Here is a 25562-nt window from a genome sequence, read left to right as displayed (position 1 = left end):
GATAAAATAAAAATAAACACACAACACTTTTGCACCCTCTTCTTAAAATGGTTTCACTTCCCCCAGATTGCCAGACTGGGTTTATTACCAAAGATTCATAACCAATCACTGTTTTAACTGAAAACAAGGAAGTTATCTTTCTTCCCTTTTCTGGAATTCCTGTCATTTCTAAAAATGGTTTTTGCATACTTCCTCACAGAAAATAAAAATTGCTGGTATATAACATGAAGAATATATAATTGATTTGCATAGCTTGACTAATCTAGTTATGTCAAACCTTTCATTAAAATTGGAGGTATTTTCTTTTCAGTCTTGCATCTGACCTACTTTTAGGCCTCTGACTTGTACACTCTTCTGCATTGTCTGGCATGTTTTTGCTAATGGGCAATCTCTGCTTTTTTCCCCCCATATATTTATAGTGAGAAACCTGAACATTTAGTTCACCTATAGCATTCCAACAGAATCAAGCCAAAAGAATAGAAATGAAAGGCAGAATATATTAAATTTGTTTTCTGACATCTGCATGCTTTTCATGAGACTCACACTAATTTTAGACATGGACATGTGAGCAATTTTACTGTCATATCAATAATATTATTTAATACAGATATCATAATTGTACAGTTGGCTGTAAGAGAATTTTATGTAGCATGCTGTTTTATGATATGCCTTCCCATTATAAAATACTGTATTATTAAAACCGGAAAGTAATCCTATGGATACTGTTTTTGCTTGATTGACTTATGTAATCACTTACATAAGGGTTTCATGATAACTGCTTTTGGAATAATAGGAAGTTTTATGAAATGTTGGTCTTGTGTATATCTTAGAATGCATAAGGGTTTCATGATAACTGCTTTTGGAATAATAGGAAGTTTTATGAAATGTTGGTCTTGTGTATATCTTAGAATGCAAATTTAATAAAATATGTATACATGCATAGAAATTTTTTTAGAAATCATCTATCACTATCATCTTACTGGTAAACCCAACAAATAGGCATAAGTCTGAATAAGTGATTTGTCAAATATCATAGAGTTAGGAATAGTCGCTAGATCAATACTCAGATTCATTGGCTTCTGACCAAGCAGTCATACTCTATTCTCATCCAAGTGGTTTATAAAAACACTAATGGTGCTAATAATGATTAGTTCATTTTCCATATCTATAGTTAACTTTACTTATCTCATTGTAGTCATTTAATAATATATAGATTAGAGTTTTGTCATAGTCATTGGTATGCTTTACCATCTCTTATTAGCTCACAAGAGCCAAATTTGTTAAATGTTTGGAATTTTGCAAAGTGGTTGATATCACATCAATTTGTTTAAATTGGCCGTCATGAGCTGGGCACATTGGTACATGCCTGTGGTCCCAACTTCTTGGGAGGCTGAGGCAGGAGGATCACTTGAGCCCAGGAGTTTAAGTTCAGCTTCGGTAGCATTGGGAGACTCCATCTCTAAAAAAAAAATTGAAAAATAGAATGGCCATCCTGGACATTTTTATACTGTGGAAATACAAAAATGATACAAATCAGGACTTTATTTTTTTAAACTAGTAGTTAAACATTTACCAGCACACCACTCATGCCCAATTAAAACTTGCAGAGAACCAAGAAATATAAGTGCTTATTAAGATTAGAGTACATCAATAGGAAAGCAGCAGTTGAATTTCTAGCCTCCTTTAAGGTGCTTTTCTGACCCTTTTTGAAAGATAACAGTGCTTTAAGGTCAATTAAGATATATAATTTTTTCCATATAGTTATAGCAATAACCATTGATAAGGACCACAGTATCCTCTCCTTTGAGCCATATCAAATGTGGATTCGTGATTGTAATATTTTTACAATTTATACTTGATATGAGAGCTCACTTTTTTATGGTATAAGATACTGTTTGAATTTCATAGTCTAAATTTGAATTCCTTTTTGAGTATGTTGGCTCTCACCTATAATTCCAACACTTTGGGACACCAAGGCGAGAGGTTTGCTGGAGCCCAAACGTTCAAGACCAACCCAGGCAACTGATGAGACGTCATCTCTATAATACATTAAAAAAAATTTGCTGGGTGTGGTGGCTTGCACCTGTAGTCCCAACTACTTGGAAGAATGAGGCAGAAGGATCACCTGAGCCTCACAGAGTGAGGCTCTAACTCAAAAAAAAAAAAAACTGAATTCTTTAATGACTTGAATTGGGGGCTCAGCATCTACTTTCTCATCTCAGCTATATAATTTATTGGTAGAGTTTTATAGACCACTTAACCATCACTTTCTCCTGAGTCTGTTCAGAGCAAAACAAAATTTTAAAAGCTAATTTATATCATTTGGATAATGAATAATCGACAAAAATAACTGCAAAGAGTCCTGTAGGTGTAAGGTGTCTGTAAACTGCCTTTGTGTCTTATCATTGAGTAGACTTGTGTGCCAGCCTGCTTCAAGACCTTAAAATTCTTTTCACCTTGATTTTAGATCTAAGGTAGCAGCTTAGTCAGCCAATACTAAATCTGATACTGTGCCTTTATAGTATAAGACTATGCCATAAGCAAATTTGATTACTTATCAGGTATATGAAAGTGCTGTTCTCAGTTCCTGATGATACAGTAGAAGATCAATAAATGTTAGTTAGGGGTGGTACAAAGAAAGAAGTATAAAATTTAAAGTCAGAAGACCTAGGTTCAAGCCCCATCCTTGCACTGATTTTCTTATTTGAAAAATAGGATTAGCAATTTCTGCTTCTACCGCCTTTGTAAGTCTCTGACAGTTAAGCTCTATGGGCTTGTGAAAACATTTCAAAATATAAATACACATTTAAAAAATGTCCTAACTCATATAACTCCCGTAACAAAAGGTCTTTTGGGTCCTTAATACTATTTTTAAGATACCTAAAAGTTTGAGAGCCACTAGTCAAAGGCTAACAGTACTGTTAAACTTGAGGGAAAAAAAACTATTGTAAGCTTTTTGAGACTGTGGCTGTATCTAATAAATCATAATTAATGCTTATATTAATGTTTTCATTATGTTAAAATGTCACTTTTTTAATGTTCAAAAAATTTATTTATAAAAAATGAAGTGGGATAAGTTTATGCTGAGAAATGCAGCAGTAAATACAGTTAAAGAAAACTGAGCAAGTCTATACTGATACACTGGCACAAACAGGAAGGGCAGATGCACCACCCAGACCTAAATGTCTGCCAGCCACTTTTGTACACTATCCTTAAAAGCACCACTCCAAAAAGATCTTGTTAACTAGCAAGAGAATGAGTACACATGTAATCACAAATGTACACTGTCCAGAACTTTACTTAAAAAGTAGCAAATAATACTGTGGAACATTGATGTGTAAATTTCTAAAGTGCTGCATCTTAGATTTAGTTGGCAAAGACCACATTTAGCAATAAGCATGAGTGTACTATTCCATGTAGAACCAGATACACTAAACTGTAACAAAAAAAAATAGTTGCCTATTGTTTGAGAGTACCAATTTCAGTATAAAACTGTAAAAATGCATAGATTCTTAATAAAAGAACTAGCTGCACAGAGTACTCTCCTTTCACAGTATTCCTTTTTGCTTCACATGCAAGTCATGGTCATGCTGTACAATTTAATTTTATAGCACTAAAAGACAACTGTTTAGGGAAGAGACAGAAAAAGAAAAAAACAATGTATGTAGGGTATTTTTTAAAAAGTGCAATAAACATAATAGTGTTTTAAGAAGACAAGATAAAAAATTTACTCAAGGCTAGCTTGGTTCTCACGGAATAAAAACAATGGACTAAATACTGAGCTCCTCTGTGTGAATCTAATAATCAGTGTCTTGGTTGTCATATTGGTAATCTCTGGGGTAATCATCTTGGTACTCGCTGTGATACTCATCTGAGTATTCTTGCCTGATAATCTCTATCAATAATTTCCGACCCATTTGTTCTCATTCTTTGTCTTCCATTGTGAATGGCAGGTTCTGTCAGAGCAGCACAGTATTTGGGATCATACACTTGCTGCCAAGCCTATACATACTCATTTCTTTCTGGGAAGCAACTTTCTTGGTACCCATCTGCAGAGAAATTGTCAAATTGTCCACGGGTTTGTTATGTTAACTTCTAATCATAAATATCTCTTCTGGTACCTGGTGCTAACATTTCCACCTGGCTGGCTCCTTTGTTAGAGCCCATCTGAAGACTAATCATGTTCTGGTCAAAAGGTTTGTCAGTTTGCATTTTGGGATCATAAAGATGCCTCCTAGTGCCATTAGCTGTCATACCTACCTGGCTGGCACATTTGTTCGTTCCCATCTGCAAACCAGTTACAGTTTGGCCAGCTTTTAATTTTCCTTCAACAAAATGTCTTGTTTGTTTTTCTGCATACTTAACCCAATGTCAGTGGTTGTATGGAATCCTTTTGTTTTAGCCAGACCTGCTGGAGCCACCAGAGTAGTCAGAACCTGGGTCATGTTTCCAATCTCAAAAAGATCATTTGCCTCAAATATGTCATGTGGCTTCATACCATAAACCTGAATAGCTTTAATAAAATTACCAATATTCTCCAACTGAGGCCAGTTTAGTGAGGACTTGTTGACCTTCTTCACTAAGCCTGGCTGCAGCTTGTTTATGAGCTTGCAGAGGATGATGCCATCCTTGAGGCCCAGCTAGAAGTTGGTGCCAGTGTTCATGCCTGTAACCTCTTCTATCCTATTGCAATCTTCTTATGCCAGGTGAGCATACTTTGGAAGCATACTTGTTCTTAACCTCCACTGAGAGCCCATAGGAAAGGCTTTTGTTGAAGTGGGTCATGGCAGCCCAGGTGGCAGGAAGAGGCTGCATGGGGTCTAGGGGTCCCGTCACTGAGTGTCCCCACTCCTGGCCCTGAGGAGTGGCCACTGTGGTGGAGGCTCAGGGCAGCACGGGAGTTGGCAGTCATGGCAGGGTCAACTGGGTCCCACTGAACCTTGTCATCCACTCTGGATTCCCACTGAGACCTCCATCACTGCCTGCACCATGGGCACAAGCTGGCCCACTTAAATTTTTTATACCCTCTAGGCAAAGGTATTGCTATTTTATTAGAATCATCAGTAAGCTCTATTTATATAATTGTTCAATTTCACAAAAGTGAATTTTGACAATTTTTTGCCAAGGATTAATATGCACTTATACCAGATTTAGTCCACCTATCAAAAAACATTTATTTTTCTTTTTTGTAGAGACAGGGTCTTGCTAAGTTGCCCAGACTGATTTTGAACTCCTGGCCTCAAGTCATCCTTCCACCTCAGCTTTCCAGAGTGCTGAGATTACAGGCATGTGCTACTGTACCTGGCCAAAAACCATTTATTTTAGCATTCTAATAACAATTACTACTATTTGCTCAACTGAGCCAACCATTGAACTAAATGTAATCACAATTAATTATTTTAACAGCAACCCATTTTGCAGATTAGAAAACAAGGGATCTCCAAAAATTTGCTCAAGTCTTGATATCCAGCACGTGGTAAATCCAAACCCATGCTTAAGGTTTTTGACTATGATATGACTACATTGCAGCATACAAATCCCTTAGATTACGAGTCTATAACCTTACTTGTCTCCATTTAAATTGGTTTGATTGGAGAGGGGACTGAGAATGAATGAATGAATTTTGAGTCAGGAGTCTCACTCTGTCTCCCAGGCTGGAGGGCAGTGGCACTGTCAAGAGTTCCACAGCTTCCATCTTCTGGGCTCATGCAATCCTTCCACCTCAGCCTCCCAAGTAGCTGGGACTGCAAGTGTGCGCCACCACCTGGCTAATCTTTTGGGTTTTTTGTGGTTTTTTTTGTAGAGATGAGGGCTCACTATATTGTAGGCTGGTCTTGAACTCTTGGGCTCAAGAGAATTTACATTTTTAACAAGTTCTCCAGGTGATTCTATTTCATATGGACTAGAATTCAGGCTTTAAGAAACTCAGCTACTCTATCTGTGCCGAACTTAAGCATATAGGAGTATTAAAAAAAAGAAGAAAAAGCCGGGCTCGGTGGCTCAGCCTGTAATCCCGCGCCTTGGAAGGCTGAGGTGAATGGATTGCCTGAGCCCACGGCTTCGAGACCCGCCTGGGCAACTTGGTGAGACCTCATCTCTACAATAAATCAAAAATTAGCCGGACGTGGTAGCACACGTCTGTAGTTCCAGCTACTTGGAAGGATGAAGCGGAAGGATTGCCAGAGCCCAGCAGGTCGAGGCTGCGGTGGCCGGAAGCGGCCACTGCACTCCATTCTGGGTGACAGAGTGAGACTCCAACTCCAAAAAAAAAAGGAAGAAACTATAAGATCACATTTTGACAACTGTAAACATTTATGTCTATAGAAAAGAGAGGAACAAGTTTACTGGAATGTATGATGTAAAAAGCAATATTGCTATATATAAGATTTAAAGATATTCAAGTAAGAGAAAGATTCATTTTTGAAGAATTCATAAAAACAATGCATGGGCCCCAGAGAAGACACTCAAAATTCAGCAGAGTAGAGAAAAGCTTATACTGCAATAAGGACAAACAGCATCAATGTAGACCAGAAAGCCATTAACACAAGTTAAAAGGATTAATCACTATGAAAGTAACAGTGGCTTTACCACTTATTATTGTTACTTAGCTCTGACTATGCTGCATTTCTAGGGTAAATTATGATAGATGGCCGGGCATGGTGGCTCAAGCCTGTAATCTTAGCACTTTGGGAGGCTGAGATGAGAGGATTGCCTGAGCCCACAGATTTCAAGACCAGCCTGGGCAACTTGGTGAGACCTCATCTCTACAATAAATCAAAAAATTAGCTGGGCATGGTAGCACACCCCTGTAGTTCCAGTGACTTGGAAGGCTGAGGTAGAAGGATCACCTGAGCCCAGCAGGTTGACACTGGGGTGACCATGAGCATGCCACTGCACTCCAGCCTGGACAGTGGAGTAAGACTCCAACTTGGGGGGGGGGGGAAATTATGGTGGATGACACAATTGATGTGGGGCATGGGTAAGTAAATTCAGGAAATTAAAGAGCTAAAAAAATATATTTCTCCCATTCAAGGAAAAACCTGCATTCCTAACAGTATTTATTATAATGAATCAGAAGGAAAAATGTAAACCTTTGGCTGTCATTTTGTCTTACCTATTCATAAGTGACAAAAATGTAAGAAAATAGAAATATTGACTACGAAATTATATTCAAACACCACCTTGAAACCATTTTTTCTTTCAACAAAATCCCTCAAGGTACATTAACTCTGCTATTAATGTACGTAAAATGCTACTGACATACTACAAATTTCAGGTTATTTTAATAATGCATAATGGGCCTTGTTTGATGTTAAGATGGTGTAATAATATGTTGCTAAATGATTCTTCTCATATTACCTTTGCAGCAATCACATAACTGATGAGCCATTAAAAGGAACCTCATTTAGCGGTATTACTGGAAACATTGATAGATCCTTCTGCAATTGAATTTTTCTTATTGATCCAACCCAGAGCATAGAAGCCAGCATATTTACTAACAATAAGGTATTTTTTTTGTCAGAGTCTCTGTTGCCCAGGTTGATGGGCAGTGGCACGATCATGGGTCACCACAGCCTTGATCTCTAGGTCTTAGGTGATTCTTCTGCCTCAGCCTTCCAAGTAGCTAAAACTATGTGTGTGCTCTACCATGTCTGGCTTTTTTTTTTTTCTTCTTTTTCTTTGAGACAAGGTCTCACTATTTTGCCTAGGCTGGTCTCGAATTCCTGGGCTCAAGCAGTCTTCCCGCCTCAGCCTCCTAAAGTGTTGGGAAGCCGCTATGCCCAACCAGTAGATACAATACTTTAAAAACCGCCACAGTTACATGAAAAGTTACTTTATTATTACAACAAAGTTTTTCATTGATAGTTCTTAATAAGTCTTTTTTTCAAGTAATTTGTGTAAGTTTTTCTAAGTGCTCAAATGTGGACGATGGCAGAGTAGTGTCTTGGTTTTGTTCAGAAAGTAAAGTTTCATCTGAGTTGATATTATAGTCTTGAGAAAATGACAGCATTAAAAACTCAAGTTTACTCTTAGCTATTTGAAAATATACCTATACCATTTGCTTCTTTCTCATTATGCTCAATCTCATTATATATAGACATTTATAATAATAAAATGATCAAAAGTGTCAATATATCAGGAAGACATAACAGTGATAAATGAGTATATACTTAATAAGAAAGCTTCAAAACAAGTGATATCAAAAAATTGATTGAATTAAACAGAGAAATACACAGATTCACAGAGTTGAAGATAGGAATATCTCTCAGTAATTACAGAATTAAGCAAAAATTTTAATAAAGACATAAAACTAAATGAACTATCAACAACCTTGACTTAAATGACATTCATAGAATCCTGCATGCAACAACTGAAGAATATAAATTCCTTTCAAGGACACGTTACATTCAATAGTCTTAAACCATATACTGGTCAGTAAAACTAGTGTCTGTAAATTGAAAAGTTTTAAAACCATGCAGATTTATGGCAGAGTATGTTCTCTGGCCACAATAGAGTTAAATTAAAAGTCAAGATATCTAGAACACCACCAAATATTTGGAAATTAAACGGCAGTTGTTTAAATAACAAAACACAAGAAAAAAAAAACACAAGGGAATTTAGAAAGTATTTCTAACTTAATAATAATGAAAAACAAAATGTGTTATAGGTAGCTAAAGCAATGCCTTGAAGGAACAGCTTAACTTTAAATGTTTATATTAGAGAAGATCTGCAATGAATGGCCAAAGTTCTGCCCTAAGAAGCTAGAAATAGAAACACAAAGTAAACCCAAAGTAGAAAGAAGGAAATACTACAAATACAAATTAATAGCAAAAATCAATGTAATAGAAAAAACTACCAAAGCCAAAATTAGGCTATTTGGAAAAAAACCATAAAGTTAATAATGCCTCATCAGACCAGTTAACACAAAAGTGGAGGATAAGAGAATGAGAGCACAAATTGCCAGTATCAGAAACAAAAGGTTATCTCTAAAAATCCTATGTATGTTAAGATAAGGAAATATGCGGCCAGGCTCAGTGGCTCAAATCAGTAATCCCATCACTTTGGGAGGCCAAGGCAAGTGGATTGTCTGAACCCACAGGTTCAAGACCAGCCCAGGCAACTTGGCTAGACCTCGTCTCTAAAATAAATAAATAAATAAATATATATACATACATACATACATACGCTTGCCTGTGGTTCTGGCTACTTAGAAGGCTGAGGCAGAAGGATCCCCTGAGCCCAGCAGTTGACACTGGGCTGACCATGAGCATGCCATGCACTCTAGCCTGGTTAACAGAGTGAGACTCGGACTCAATTAAAAAAAAAAAAAAGATAAGGAAATACAACCTAATTCAGTAAATTTGACAAATTTCTTGAAAAGTACTTACCAAAAGAAGACAAGATAAAACAAAATATGAATAGATGTATATTTATTAATGAAAGTAAATTCATTTAAAACCTTCCCACAAAGAAAGCTTGAGGGTTTTATGGCTTCACTGGTGAATTATTTCAAATACTTGGGAAAAAAATAAGATCAATCTTATGCAAATTATTTTAGAAAATAGGGGAGGAAGGAATACTTCTCAGTTCTTTTTAAGAGGTGAGCAACTCAAACTGCATATGTGGTTTGTACCAGAAATACAAGTTTGGCTTACCATTTAAAAGTCATTCTGTTTAGCTCCCCACATTAACAGAATCAAGAAGAAAAACAATATGATCATTTCCATAGATAAACAGAAGATATTTGACAAAATTGAATACTTGTAATAAAATCTCTTAACAAACTAGTAGAAGGCAACTTTCTCAGTTTTACAAAAGATATACATATATGCATTAAAAAAAATCTTTGGCTAACAGCATACTTAATGATAAAAGACTAAATGCTTGCCCCCTAATGACAGGACCAAAGTAAGAATTTTTGTTCTCATCATTTGCATTTTATGTCCTGGCCACTGTAAAAATGCAAGAAAAGAAAGACATAAAAATTGGAAAGGAATAAGTTAAACTGAATTTGATGACGACGTTTTTGAATTTACATAGGAAATTCTAATGATTATCAAGAAAACATCTAAAAAATCCTAAGGAATTGTCAAGAAAACTTCTAGAACTAAGAAGTACTTTTAGCTGTTTCATAGAATACAAGGTCAATCTTAAAAATCATTTGTATTTCTATACTTTAGCAGTGAACAATTACAGAATGAAGTTAACAAAACAGTACTGTTTACAGTAGTATCAGAAAGCATAAAACACTGAAGAATAGTTATTTTTGTTTGTTTTTTTTAGTTGAAGTCTCACTCCGTCACCCAGGCTGGAGTTCAGTGGCACGCTCACAGCCACTCCAGCGTCGACCTGCTGAACTCAGGCAATTCTTCCGCCTCAGCCTTCCGGGTAGCCAGAACTACAAGTGCACACTACCACGCCTGGCTAATTTTTTTTTTTTTTTTTGGTAGAGATGAGGTCTCACTAAGTTGCCCAGGCTATTCTTGAACCCATGGGCTCAGGCAATCCTCTGACCTTGGCCTCCCAAAGTGCTGGGATTATAGGCTTGAGCCACCACATCCAGCTAAGAATAAATTTAGTGAAAGATTGTAAGACTTCGACAATGAAAACTATGAAACATTGCTGAGAGAAATCAAAGATTTTAATAAATAAACATACTATATTTGTGAATTATCATTTAGATGTTTAGACTCACTATCTGTAGATGTTCTTTCTGAATTGGGTTATAGATTTAATGCAGTTCCAATCAGAATTACAGCAGGCTTTTTATAGATATTGACAAGATTTTTTTTAAGTTTATTTGAAAAGGCAAAAGCCAAAATAATTTTGAGAAAGGAGAAAGAAGGACTTGCCTGGCTTTAAGACTTACTATAAAGCAGTAATGATCAAGACAGTGTGGTATTTGTATAAAGATCAACAGATAGATCAAGGAATAGAATGGAGAGCCTGGAAAGGGACCCATGTAATGGTAAATGGTTTTTGATAAGATCACTGCAATTACTCAATGATAAAAGAAACATGTGTTTGACATATAGTACTCAAGCAACTGCGTATCAATATGCCAAAAGAAAGAAATTCAGCCTTTACCTTATACTGTACACAAGTTTGAGATCGATCATGGATTTAAATATGAAAGCTAAAATAATAAAGCTGCAGGAGAGAAAAATAGATGAATATCTTTACCACCTCTGTGTAAACAAGAATTTCTTAAGGAAGGCACAGAAAGCATAAGACATGAAAGAAAAATTGATGACTTGAACTTAATTAAAACTTAAAACACGTGCTCATCAAAAAGCATCAAGAAAATGAAAAGGGAAACCATAGACTGGAAGAAGATACTTGTGACACATACATCTGACAAAGATCTTGTATATAGAATGAATAATGATACCTTACAGCTTAATAATAAAGAAACAAGCAACCCAGTTTTTAAAAATGGGCAAAACACTTGAACAGACACTTCACAAAAGAAGTGATATACAAGACCAATCAGCTCATGAAAAAATGCTTCACATTATTAACTGGCAGGTAAATATAAATTAAAACCACAGTGTCATATCACTACACAGCAACCAAAATAGCTAAAATGGAAAAGAGTAAGAACATCAAGTATTGGCAAAGATGTTCAACAACCTAAACTCTCCCACTAGTGGGACTATAAAATGACACAGTGACTTTAGAGAACTGTTTGGCAGGTTCTTAGAAAGTTAAATATGCATCTACCCTGTGATTCAGTCATTTTACTTCAGTGTACTTATCCTAGAGAATTTAAAACATTATTTACAAAAAACTTTAATAAAGAATATTTGTAGCAGATTTAGTCATACTAGTCTACAACTGAAAACAACCCAGATGTTCATTAACAGAATGATTAAATGGACTCTGGCATATTTATACTTTGAATGCTACTCAACAATACAATGGACTGATCTAATGATACTGCAGTGACGTAGATGAGTTTCAGTAATATGCTGAATAAGAGTGGCCAAATCTCAAAAATATGTACTGTATGATGCTATTTATATGAACTTCAATGATAGGCAAACTCTCTAGTGTTGTTAAAAATCTAATCAGTAGTTGCTTCTGGGAGGAGAATTGGACTGGAAAGGGACCCAAAGGAGCAGTCTGGGGTGATGGGCATGCCTATGTCTTAATATTATACATTCATTAAAACTGAGGAGATTACACTTAAGAGCTCAGCATCTTATTGTACATAAATAACACATTAGTTTTAAAAATGAAAAAGAAAAATGACATTTACAAAAGCATCTAAAAAACTTTAAATATTTGGGAATAAATTTTAAAAGAAGATATGCAAAACCTCCACACTGAGAACTGCTGACCATTGCTATGAAAAAATTTTAAAAACCGTAGCAAATCCAGAGACATACCATGTTCATTAATTCAAAGACAGTAGTCTTAAAATGTCAGTTCTTCCAAAATTGATCTGATGGTTACATGTAATACCAATTATAACCCCACCAGGACTTTGATTTTTAAAATTTCTTTGAAAATACAAAGGACTTAAAATACTCAATCAGTCTTAAAAAGCAAAGAGCAAATTTGGGGAATTTATGCTACTTAGCTGCAAGGTTTCGTATAAAGCTACAGTAATCAAGCAGTGCAGTACTGGAATAATTGTGACAAATATATGACATTGGAAATTATTGTCCAGACGAAGATGCTGACAGACTAGAACTCAGAAGTACACCAGTTATGTGGTTCATTTGATTTTTTAACAATATTTCCAAGGTAGTCTAATGGATCAGGAAAGATTTTTGAACAAAGGATTCAGTAATAAATAGATATCCATATGGATAAATATGAGCATCTGTCTTTCTCACTAAATACAAAAATTATTCAAGATATATCCTACGCCTAAATGTAAAAGCTAAAACTACAAAGCTTTAAGAAGAAAGCATATGACAATGTCTCCTCAATTTAGGGGTAAGCAAAGAATTCTTACATAGAATATAGAAAGAGGCTGGGCTTGGTGGCTCAGCCTGTAATCCCAGCACTTTGGAAGGCCAAGGCAAGTGGATTGCTTGAGCCCGCAGGTTCAAGATCAACCCAGGCAACTTGGCGATACCTCGTCTCTACAATAAACCAAAAAGTTAGTTGGGTTTGGTAGCGTGCGCCTGTAGTTCCAGCTACTTGGAAGTCTGAGGTGAAAGGATTTCTAGAACCCAGTAGGTCGACGCTGTGGTAGCTGTGAGTGTGCCACTGTCCTTCAGCCTAGGTGACAGAGTGAGACTCCAACTAACAAAAAAGAATACAGAAAGAACTAACCACAAAAGAAAAATAAGTTAGACTTTATAAAAACTAAAGGCTTCAAGCCAGGCACAGCAGGACAGGCCTGTCGTTGCAGCTACTCAGGAGACTGAGGTAGGAGGAATTTGAGGCCAGCCTGGGCAACGTAGCAAGACCTTGTCTCTTTTTAAAAGAAAAAGAAAAAAGAAAGACTTATGTTTATCAAAAGATGTAGGTTTAAAAAATTGAGTAGACAAGGTGCAATTTAAGAGTCAATATTTGCAACTGTCATATCTGATAAAGGACTGGTATTTAGGAAATATGTAAAGAACTTCTGTACCTCTGTATGGCTACCCAAGGCTTCTGCAGTGTTTTTCCCTCATGACAGGAGGTTTAAGTGCAATAGATTAACAAGTTTTAGTCCCTTCTCGACTTGTATTTTTTGGTAATTTCAAGAGCAGTATCATATCTGTTTGGTAACTCAATTACAAAATTTTATATGAAAGATAGCTATGAAGAAGTTACCTCTTCCCTCCCTTCCTCCCTCCCTCCTTCCCTCGCTCCCTTCCTCCTTCCTTCCTTCCTTATTTTTTCTTTCATTTTTTTTTCTTTATAAGGCTTTTCTTCTAAAGATGACAGTTTTCCTCAGCCAGTGAGAACTGACAGCTTTAGAATTTTAACTATATGATTTAATGGGGGTGGTTTCAGACAATGTACTTAGAAAAACTCCTATATGTAAGACCAGTAATGATTATCTAGACTAAGATGTCCATAAGAGTCATTCTGCTTTATCTCATAAAATTAAGTCAAGTTGATGAAACTGCAAATTTTTAATGCATTTAAAATTATTTCGGTAACCCTAACTAATAGTTTAATCTCTAGATAGTTTGATTTGAGATAGTTCTTTTATACATTTCTTAAGTATTTGAGATGATTTGCTTGCTTTATTTTAAACTTACTTTTAATCAGATAATAAGATGAGTGTTTTTCACTGGTTTCTTAGGATGAATGTGTTTATTGTGTTTTAACATTTTAGGGCAGGCACAGCACTTTGGGAGGTCGAGGTGGGTGAATTGCTTGAGCCTAAGAGCTTGAGACTATCCTAGGCAGCATAGTGAGACCTTGTCTCTACAAAGCAAAATAAAAAATTAGCCTGGCATGGTAGCATGCACCTGTAGTCCCAGCTACTCAGGAGGCTGAGGTGGAAGGATTGCCTGAGCCCAGGAGGTCGAGGCTGTGGTGAGCCATGATCATGCCTCTGCACTGTAGCCTGGGCGACAGAGTGAAATCCTAATTCAGAAAAACCCCACATATTTTATTGGCCAGATTTTTGCAATTTTTGTGTTTTTAAAATGTCACTTTTGGCAGAAAGAATCTTTCATTTCCTAAGGACTTTTGTCCTTTTATAATAGTATACCCAACTCACAAAATATTTTTGGTGCAACTTGTTTTAATCAGACAACATTCACTTACAACTTAAATGCTTCATCTTTTCTCTCATGCTACTTATTGGACAAGAAGTTTCAAGGAAACAACTATACATGTTACAGGACTTGCTTAGAAAATAAAGAATTGAATCAGCAAGTATTTGTTGTTTTATTATATATAATAACTAAGCCAGGCACAGAAGAGAAGAATTAGTATCAGCCCTTAAGAATTGGAGAAGATGTGCTGTGTACATACAAAAATAAAATATTTAGATGATACGTAATTAATCTCAAGTAGCACAGATATAAATTAGAATGCGGAAAAGAGAAATGAATGTGATTTTGATAAAGAGAAGGTTTTAAAAAGAAAGTATAGAACCCTAAGACCTTGGGTAAAATTTGGCAGACTAGAGAGGAGAGCATCTTGGGGAGACAAACCATATGAAAGAGAGACAGCAGTATTCAATACATCTTGTGCCTTCCTTAATTTCCTCACACCAAAACAATATTCTTTGTGAAGGCAGGGTCATGGCTACTTGTTTGTTGTACTTCTGGCATCTATCTCATTACTGACAAATGGAAAACATCATTAAATCTATTTTGAATGAAAAAAATGTGTATTCTGGGAACAGTAGCGTTTTAGTTTGGCTTGAATGAAATATTCATTTCATTGAATTGAATATTTGTTTAGGGTAACAGTGTGAGATCTTTGGATTAAAAGGAAAGGGCTAGATGCCTTACTAAAGAGTTTATAATTTATCCTGTATGGGTTTTGTATTGGACCAGTGCCATGATGAAAAATAAAAGTTTTTCTTAGAAGATTAAGCTCGGTTCAGGATATATGAGATAATTTATGAACTGGAGACTAGAAAGCTATTTGTAATGGTCTTGCTTTAGGCCATATGTGAAGAACAGTGAGATAGAAGGTAGTTTAGATGTATTTTAGCTGTATAACAACATATTGCAGGTTACTAAAATATTTTTTAAATGATGAAATTATCACTCTCCTACAAATATTTTTTAAAAACAGGTGTATAGATTTTGTCTTATGAGTGAAGAAAGTTGTGAAGCATTACAACCAATTCAAAGGAGCATCCAAAAATCCAGGCACATTCATCAAGCAAAAACAGACACATTCATAGAGCAAAAATATGGCAATGAATGTATGAGAGAAAATTGTTTTTTTCTTTTGGAGGAGGGCAGTAGAGGTGTAGAGGCTGGGAGAGATATCACTCCACTGGGCAGAATTTTTCTGCATGTCTGTAGTAAATTATTTTGCATTGCTTTCAGTAATCTACAACTTAGAATTGTAAAAACTCTCATAGAATGAGAATAAAATAACCTGGAAAGATATGTTCTACACTAGGGGACCAATAAATTTTCACTACTAGCCATATTCCTTCTCTCCTTTCTTTTTTGTTTTTTTATTAGAACATAGCCATGTCCATTCATTTACATATTGGCTAGCGCTCCCTTCCTTGCTAGTGTCAGAGTTGAGAAGTTGCAACAATATGGTCCACAAAACTTGAATATTTTCTATCTAGCTCTTTGTAAAACCAACCTTACTTTGGAATATGCATAGTTTTTCATTGAAGTACTGATTTTTTCTTACACAGACATATAACAGACATTCTTACACAGACATATAACAGACATTCTTACACAGACATATAACACACATTCTTACACAGACATTCTAACAGTCAAGGGCTTTCATATGTGGCCAGCTCCACACTGCCTTACTGGTTCACCAAAAGGATTAATTAAAGCTAGTTGTTTAAAGAACAGTTTGATAAGAGTACCTGCATAATGAACATTTGTATACCTAACCCTGAATTATACCCCACATCTTTAAAATAAAGAATTTAAATTTAAAAAAGTTGTGACTTTTCATTATGTAGCAACAAACATAACTTGGGCTGAATTATTAGAAACATAATATTTAGAACAAAAAAGTTGATATTGTATTCCATATAGTGTCTTTCTCTCTCTCTATATATATTTATTTATTTATTTCACAACGGGCATAAGTAAATCAAAACTCATTGAGAGAAAAACTCCTGAATAGTAACTTACAGCTCTATCATATGGAGAATGGCTAAAGAACTTAGGGGTCTTTAATTTTAAGAAGTTAAGAAGTTAGGACTCAAGTAACATGAAAAGCATCTTTCAATATTTGAAACATAATTTGGCTTTTTCTGTAACTTTGAAGATTAAAATGTTAGACAGTGGGTAGAAGTTGAATAATCCTGATTTCAACTTAATTTAAGAAGGAACATCGTCATAGTTGAGCTGTTCAGAGGATGGAATATTCACCCTTGGTGGATAGTAACTTTCCTCTCATTGGATATATTTAAGCAAAGCCATCCACTTTGTTGGGATTTTATAATGGAGGGAGTAGAATACCTGTTGTTTGGCCGAAATAAAATACCTTAACGTGCTGCAATTTTCTAAGCTGTCTAGTGACATGTAAAGGATTTCCAAATGATACTGATGTTCCATCTGAGGTTGGAGACCAGAAATTACTGTTGACACTAATCTGTATGGTTGTATATATGTTTCAGTTTTTATTCTAATACTACCCAGCAGACCAAATGTAAAAGCACAAACAACAAGTGGTTAAATTGACACAGTGGTCAAGTTTGCAGACCAGTGGGATGGGCTAATGATGTTGCTATACATAATGACTAACATATGCCAAATATTTAACCTCACAAGCATTCTCATTTGATTACTACAGTATTCTTTGAAAGAAGTGGTGGTGTTGCTGCTACTATAGTTGTTATTATTATTCCTCTTGTTTGATGGCTGAGAAACCTGAAGCCTCAAGGAGTTACAGTAATTTACCAAGATTTTATAGCTGATAAATGTCAGAAGGATAGGAGAATTGAGATAGAGATGAGAGAATAGCTGAAGTAATAGACTATGTGGTCTAGGTTTCAAAGGAAGAAAATGAAGCCATGATTAAACTTTGGGACTGGAAAAAAAGGTCAAGATGTTGGATATCATGAGGTGAAAGAACAGGTACGGTAAGTAATAAGGGAGTGATGATTCTGTATGAATAGGAGGTTATGTCAAAGAGTTGAAGTGGTTCCCAGTGCTAACAACATCCTCCTTTGGGGAGCAGATGATTAGACTGATGACTAGGGAATTGTTGGAGTCACAAGATTAAGGAGACATAAGACTGACCCTTGAATCATAGCCAAGAGATATTCACACATGAAGTAGCTTGTGAATGGCCATGCACAGTGGCTGGCACACAGTAGGCATTCAGAAAATGTTTGAATCTGAACAGTGTGCTCTAGGAAAGAGCATGTTGGCAAGGGTAATAAACCATAAGTTGCCTGGAGAGTAATCTAGGTTCTGTGGGTATTTGGAACATAAGTAAAATAAATTGTTTTGTGGGAGGAAAGTCTCCTCTTGTAGTATCAGACAACAAGCAATTTTAACCTCTTGCTACTGTTAAGAGTACTATCAGGCAATACGCAATTTTAAACCTCCTGCTACTTTACTGCCAGAAAGAGTTAGATTATGCAGAATTTCCTTGGCAGGAAAAAAAAAATCATTCATTTTTTTCTTTGTTTGCAAACTTATTTCAGGATAAAAAAGCCCCTTAAATAATGGGTAAAGATTAAACACCATCTCAAACACAAAGGAAAAAACTGGTGGCCACATATGGTTATTACATAATAAGAAATCATTGTCATTCTGGACAAAAGCTGAGAGATCCGGAGCAAATGAAGCAGTAGCAAGAGAATGTTGACAGTTGTTGAAGCTGGGTGATGGGTGCGTGAAGTTTCATTGTTCATTGTATATGGAATTTTCCAAAATAAAAAGGTTAAATTTTTGAAGACATCTAGTATGTAATATTTAAATATTTAACATCTAGTATGTAATATTTCAGTTCATAAATATTGCATACCTGTTTGCTTATTGCTGTATTATGTTTTGTATTATCTTAATTGTACTTTTGAAAATGCAAGGGATTGAGAAGAGGGGGTACTCATTTGCTAATGTGAAAGCTAATATTAAAGACAAAAATGACTTCAAAGTGTTAGAACTCTGGCCAGGTGCAGTGGCTCAAACCTATAATCTTAGTGCTTTGGGAGGCTGAAGTGAGAGGATTGCCTGGAAAACACGGTGAGACCTCGTCTCTACACAAAATCAAAAATTAGCCAGACGTGATAGCACGCTCCTGTGGTTCCGGCTACTTGAAGGACTGAGGCTGAAGGGTCACCAGAGCCCAACAGGTCGACGCTGAGGTGGCTGTGAGCATGCCACTGCACTCCAGCCGGGCGACAGAGTGAGATTCCAACTCAAAAAAAAAAAAATAAAATATTAGAACTCATCTGAAAATCCACAAAAAGAGAAAATCCACAAAAAGAGAAATGACAACTCTTTATCTCTTGTTCCTATAATATTAGTTAGTACCTCACAAAGAAGCTAGCTGGCTTCTTTGTATTCCCTCAATAAAAGGCTCAGAAACATACTTATAGCACTGTAAGAAGACATTCAGATTTTTTTTTTTTTAAACAAAGTTTCTAAACATTCAGAAAAACTGCTTACTTTTTGGAAGAAACATTCTTAGAGTGTATTCACTACCAACCTCATAAGAGTCTACCTTCAAGAAACCCTCTGTAGCATTTTTGGAAGTGGGCACTCTTTGGAAACCTATAAATTTCTAAAAGAAAGTCATTCTTATTAAATATTTGTAATTATTTTAAATACTGATTATATTAAAATGACATATAGCTGGTTCTCTGGACATTTCTTTTGTTTCCAAAAAGTCTTTTTTTTTTAATTGATCTACATCCCACATCTGTCTACTGTGATATCTTTTATCAACTGATAGAATATTTAGCAGAAAAGTTGAGAGAAAACAGATTAGTGAAAAAAAATAAGATGATAAAATTTTTTATTGCTATTAATAATTAAAGAAAATTTGGAAACTTAAGCTGCTAGATTATCATGTCTTAGCAATTTAATAGTACATAGGTCATTTTTGGATTTTTTTTTTTTAAGCCAGAAATATTGGGCTGATTGTGTTGATGATTTCACTATGTTGCCCAGGATGCATTTGATGGATAACTGTCATTATCTTCTCAAACCTGCATGAACACTTTAAGTACAGACAATGATAATTAAATTTTCAAGAGACCATGTTGAGATTATAAGATTTGGGACTTGTAAAAGAACTAGCATAACAGTTGGCTAGTGGGGCTGGTGTGTTTTTATTGATCCAGGAAGGGATTAGAAGCATCTCAGATTTTCTTTTACTTTGTTTCTCTGTTCCCTTCACACTCCAGCCCCCAAATTAATATATTGTCCAAAGTGTTGGTAATGACTTGGAACTATTCAGGTTGCACAAAGCATTTAATGAAATCTTGTCTTAGACAAAACACTAGAGAGGATCATAATTAATGTCTCATTTTCTGCCAGTTGCTATTGATTACTCATTCAAGATCCCTTTGTTCTCAGAATGGTAACAACTGTATTTTGCCTCACTATCTAATGAGATTCTCAGGATAGAATTCTTTAACAACATGCTGATAATTACTAACATATCCCTGAAATTTCTTTGTTAATGAATTTATATCATAATACAATTATTTCACAAATGGTAGTATTTTCCAAATTTGAAATTTATTGCAATCTGTCTTTTAATCATTTGTAGAAAATTAACAGAAGACTGATACATTATTAAAGCCCAATGTTTATTTTTTGTCCTGAGTTACTCTCACCCTCTGAGATTTTGATTTGATTCTGACTTGGAGTGAAAGGCTTCTTTGTCACTCTTCAGTTCCCCTGTCATAATCTCTGGAATTTCAAATGGATTTACTGCTAAACTATGCTGTGATTTTTTCAAAATTAAAAGAACAACTGCAAATATGGCAATATTATAATAGTTTTGCTCTTAGAACAGTTTTGTTTTTTGATTCCTCAATAACAAAAGAAACACATGGTATTGCAGCATAAACACAGTTTAACAGTTTGTGTAGTTTTTTTTAATTGTAATTGTGTTTGTTTTATACCTTTTTGTTCTTTTCATTTTGTCACACTCCCTCCGCAAAAAGATAAATCTTTCAAATAGCTGCTTGCCTTTATGTGTTAAAAACTGTATACACAGAACACAAGTTCTATGATTCCATAATAAATATTTTAAATTTTTTTGTGATATGTGAGTATAACATTGGTTTCTCTCTATCTTTTATTTTCAGAAAACAAGTAAATAATAAGTTAGTGCTTCGTGCTTCAAAATTTTAATCATAAAATTATGCTAATTTTTGGCCTAGGGTATATTAGGCCCTTACTTAATCAGAAATTATGAATGGATATCAAATAATATTTAGTACAATGTTTGACCAAAGCCATTTAATGGTAAAAAGTGGTTTTGAGAAAGTAAATCTGTGTATCAAGATCAAATTTTCCTTTTTTTTGGTCTCACTACGTTGCTCAGGCTAGCCACAAACTCATGGGCTCAAGCGATTATCCTGCCTTAGCCTTTCAAGTAACTGGGACTACGGGTTTGTACCATTACACACAGCTAATTTTCCCTTTTAAATTTAAATAATACTCAAGTCATTACAGTGTGGTTCTGAATTTTATGAACAGCACCATTTTATGTAGAATGTCCTTCGGTATCCTGTAAGATCACATGTAGAGTACCTGCCAATATAAGTAACAAGATTTCATTAATAAATGATGCTGTGGCCAAACCCACTACTTTATTTCTCTCCTTTACTTTTTGTTCAATATCACTACTAACGTTTACACTGAATAACCTCATCAGGTTCATGTTTGAGAGTCCAGGTATTTCTTAAATCTAAAACCTCTATAAGAACCTTATAAAATGCAGGCAGCAACCTTCTGGAAATTGGAACTGACAACCAACTCCTGATCAAAACCCCCAGTGCTCTTGCCATTAGAGATAAGATAGACACGTGGGACCTCATCAAACTTACAAGCTTCTGCAAAGCAAAAGAAACCATCAAGAGAGTGGCGAGACAGCTCACAGAATGGGAAAAAATGTTTACTAAGTATATGTCTGATAAAGGCCTAACATCCAGGATCTACAAGGAACTCAAACATGACAAAAGGAAAGAAACAGACATCCCCATTAAAAAGTGGACAAGGGAACCACCATCTTCCAGTAATTCTCCAAAATGACAAACACAAAGGGAAAGAGGAGGGGCACGCTGTTCATGTTCTCCAGGCCGTTCAGAAAACATGGAGTTGTTCCTTTAGCCGCATACATGCGAATCTACAAAAAAGGTGATATTGTAGACATCAAGGGAATGGGTACTGTTCAGAAAGGAATGCCCCACAAATGTTACCATGGCAAGACAGGAAGAGTCTACAATGACACGCAACATGCTGTTGGCATTGTTGTTAACAGACAAGTCAAGGGCAAGATTCTTGCCAGGAGAATTAAAGTGCGTGTTGAGCATATTAAGAACTAGCAGAGTCGAGATAGCTTCCTGAAATGCGTGAAGGAAAATGATCAGAAAAAGAAGGAAGCAAAGGAGAAAGGCACGTGGGTTCAGCTGAAGCGCTAGCCTGCTCCACCCAGAGAAGCACACTTTGTGAGAACCAACGGAAGGAGCCTGAGCTTCTGGAACCTATTACCTATGAATTTATGGCTTAATAGGTGTCAAAAATAAAAGATCTCTGGATCATTAAAAATAAGTGGGCAAAAGACATGAATAGACACTTCTGAAAAGAAGATATATGGGCAGCCAACAGATACATAAAAAAGTGTTCAGTCTCACTAATCATCAGAGAAATGCAAATCGAAACCATATTGAGATACCACTTAACCCCAGTAAGAATGGCCATCATTAATTAAAAAAAACAACGACAAATGCTAGCAAGGATGCAGAGAAAAGGGAATGCTTCTACACTGCTGGTGGGAATGCAAGCCTCTATGGAAAACAATGTGGCAATTTCTAAAAGAACTAGAAATCGACCTTCCATATGACCCAGCAGTCCCCCTACTGGGAATATACCCAGAGGAACTCAAAGCATTCTACAAAAAAGATACCTGTGCATGCATGTTTTTTGCAGCACTATTCACAATAGCAAAAACATGGAACCAACCATGCTGCCCATAGAAACTGGACTGGATTAAAAAACTGTGGTACATAACACAATGGAATATTACACAGTCATAAAGATAAATTTATGGACTTTTCAGCAAATTGGTTGAATTTAAAGTCAATAATAATCAGTGATCTATCACAGAAATAAAGAACAGAGTGATCTATCACAGAAATAAAGAACTAAGTGCTCTCACTCATAAGTGGACCCTAAACATTTAGCATAATACTATAAGAAAGGATTGGCAATAACAGGATACTGCTGTGGGTTTGGGGAGAAGAACACAGCATTAATAAGGGTGCCTGATCTCAAACTAGGCAAAGTAGGGACCAAAGGGAGACCCAAACTTTACCTGTATGATGTTCACTTGTATACCTAATCCTGAATTGTACCCCTACATCTTTGAAATAAAATATATACTTTTTAAAAAAGTCTGAGTATTTCGTGCAAAAGAAGAAAGAAAACCAAAAATATATACATCATGTAGGCTAGTAAAATGTCTTATAAGGAAGTGGGGGATTTTGTTTGCAGACTGAAGGTTTGTCATATGTAATTCAAAATGTAGCTTACTATAGGTTTTACCATAATAATCTAGGTCAGTAATCTAGACTGTGTTAACATTTCAGGAGATAACCCTTCATTGATTACTCATTGATTATTATTAGACATATTTTTCACAGAGAGGTTTTAGATAACTATAAAAAAGATTATTTTCTAGGAATGTGTTAAGAAATTAGTACTGTGTCATTTCAGAATACTAATTCTGCCTTGAATAAGACAGCTCAACAGAATAAAACTGCTTTGCCTAGTTTCGTATCCTCTGGGATAATTGTGTATTCTGTTAGCCTAAGATACCTTCAGGACAAGATCAGTGGTAATCAATAGTGCTTCTCATTTGTTTTAGGCAGGCAGAAAAATCAATAACATAAGTTGATATCTAATTTTATTTTAGGAGAAGAAAAATAAAACTGTGTGCTTTAGTGTTACTAAATGTTTGAAGAATTAAATAAAAGAAAAATATTTTGTTAGTGGTAGTATATAAAAGTTTTAGGCTTTTTAAATTTAACCCTTGATATTTTAGTTGTATTTTTGCTATGATTTTGTAAATTGTCAAGTTCTTACATAGAAAACCTTGTCTTAAACTTCCTTTATATTTCTTTTAGTACTGGACAATTTTAGTTTAGTTAACAGGATAAAATACAATCTCGTATTCTTAAAAATAATCTCTTTCTCGTATAATCACTTTGCCCAATCATACGGGTCATGGTCCAGATTGAACACAAGAAAATGGTTTTTGCTATGATTAGGATGGCTGAGCGAAGTATCTTTTTTGGCATTCATATTCACTATGCAACAAGAGGATAGATCATTTCCTAACCTTGTCTCCAGATTTATCTGCAGTACAATTGGTAGCAAGAAAACTTTTTTCTTTAAAATTTGTTCTGGCCAGGCTCGGTGGTTCAGCCTGTAATCCTAGCACTTTGGGAGGTCAAGGCAAGTGGATTGTCTGAACCCGTGGGTTCAAGACCAGCCCGGGCAACTTGGTGAGACCTCATTTCTACAATAAATAAAAAATTAGCCGGGCATGGTAGCACGTGCCTGTAGTTCTGGCTACTTGGAAGACTTAGGTGAAAGGATCACCAGTGCCCAGCAGGTCGACGCTGGAGTAGCCGTGAGTGTGCCACTACACTCCAGCCTGGGTGACAGAGTGAGACTCCAACTCAAAAAAAAAAAAAAATTGATCTCTTTTTTTGGTCTTCCTTTACTATATGCATATAAGCAAAATTTACTATTATGTATTCCGTAGGTAACTCATCTTTAGATTGTAAACCACAAATTTATGTTTTTCAAGTTAACAGTCTTATAAACAGTAACTGAGTTCCTGAACTATTTGTTGTAGAAGTCTTGTTGTATTGAGGAAAGAGCTTTCCAAATGGACCTAGATTCAAAATAGGATTCCACTGTGTGTTATCTGTATTACACATAGAATCTATACCAATCTTAAAAAGATTGCTTTAAATATTAACGGAAATGATACATTGATATGCACTAGTAGGTCCTTGGTATTTATTCTTCTTTACTCCAACTTTTAATTTTGAAAAATTACAAATGGTATTGAAGAATAATGCAGTGAGCATTTATGTACTTTTCATTAAGTCATCAATTAACATTTCACATTTGTGTACAAACATTCCTTTTATTTTACTCAGTCTCTGTGTATATGAGTATGTGTTTGTACACTGTATGTGACTTTATATACACAAATGCACACATTTCTGCTGAATCATATGAGAATAAGTTGACATTTTTCTATTCTTGATCTTGATTGATATAGCTTGAATCTGTCACACTCCTCTTTGGATTTAGCCTCTAATTGTCAACTCTCTCTCTCTAGGGGTCTGTCAGTTCTGTCCCTATTCTCTTGCTGATTTCCAACATCCTTTTTTACCATAGCCATTGGGGGTTGTAACCCACCCAGCTTGGATTCAGGGCAGACAAAGTCTCCTAAAACCTCAGGTCACTTACCTAGGACAAAGAGTGTATGCCCAGGAATCTGAGAATAAAAGTGTCATTTATCTTACCTTTATTCTTTTGTGATACTTAGAATGTGGTGATTTATAGGTAAAGAAAAAAGGAAACTGGGTTATTAACTAGGGCCAATAACCATTCTTCATACTTGTACTTTTAAACTTTATTTACTTCTCTTAGCAACCCTGTGAGCTATTAGTAATGTACACACTTAAAGAAGAGGAAACAGACATGTTAAAATTAGCTAATTTGCCCAAG

General features: G+C 35.5%; 1 protein-coding gene and 1 pseudogene across 4 annotated transcripts in view; one reads left to right on the top strand and one right to left on the bottom strand.

Annotated features, from left to right (window-relative positions):
• The window catches only part of TCF12 (transcription factor 12), a 402148-nt gene that overhangs the window by 274526 nt on the left and 102060 nt on the right, over window positions 1-25562 (top strand). The window lies entirely within an intron of this gene.
• LOC103276360 lies at window positions 3798-4785 on the bottom strand (annotated as a pseudogene).

This window comes from Carlito syrichta, unplaced genomic scaffold, assembly GCF_000164805.1.
Source record: "Carlito syrichta isolate Samal-C Ts95f unplaced genomic scaffold, Tarsius_syrichta-2.0.1 Scaffold316060, whole genome shotgun sequence".
NCBI lineage: Eukaryota > Metazoa > Chordata > Mammalia > Primates > Tarsiidae > Carlito > Carlito syrichta.
This window is presented reverse-complemented; position numbering and strand designations above follow the sequence as displayed.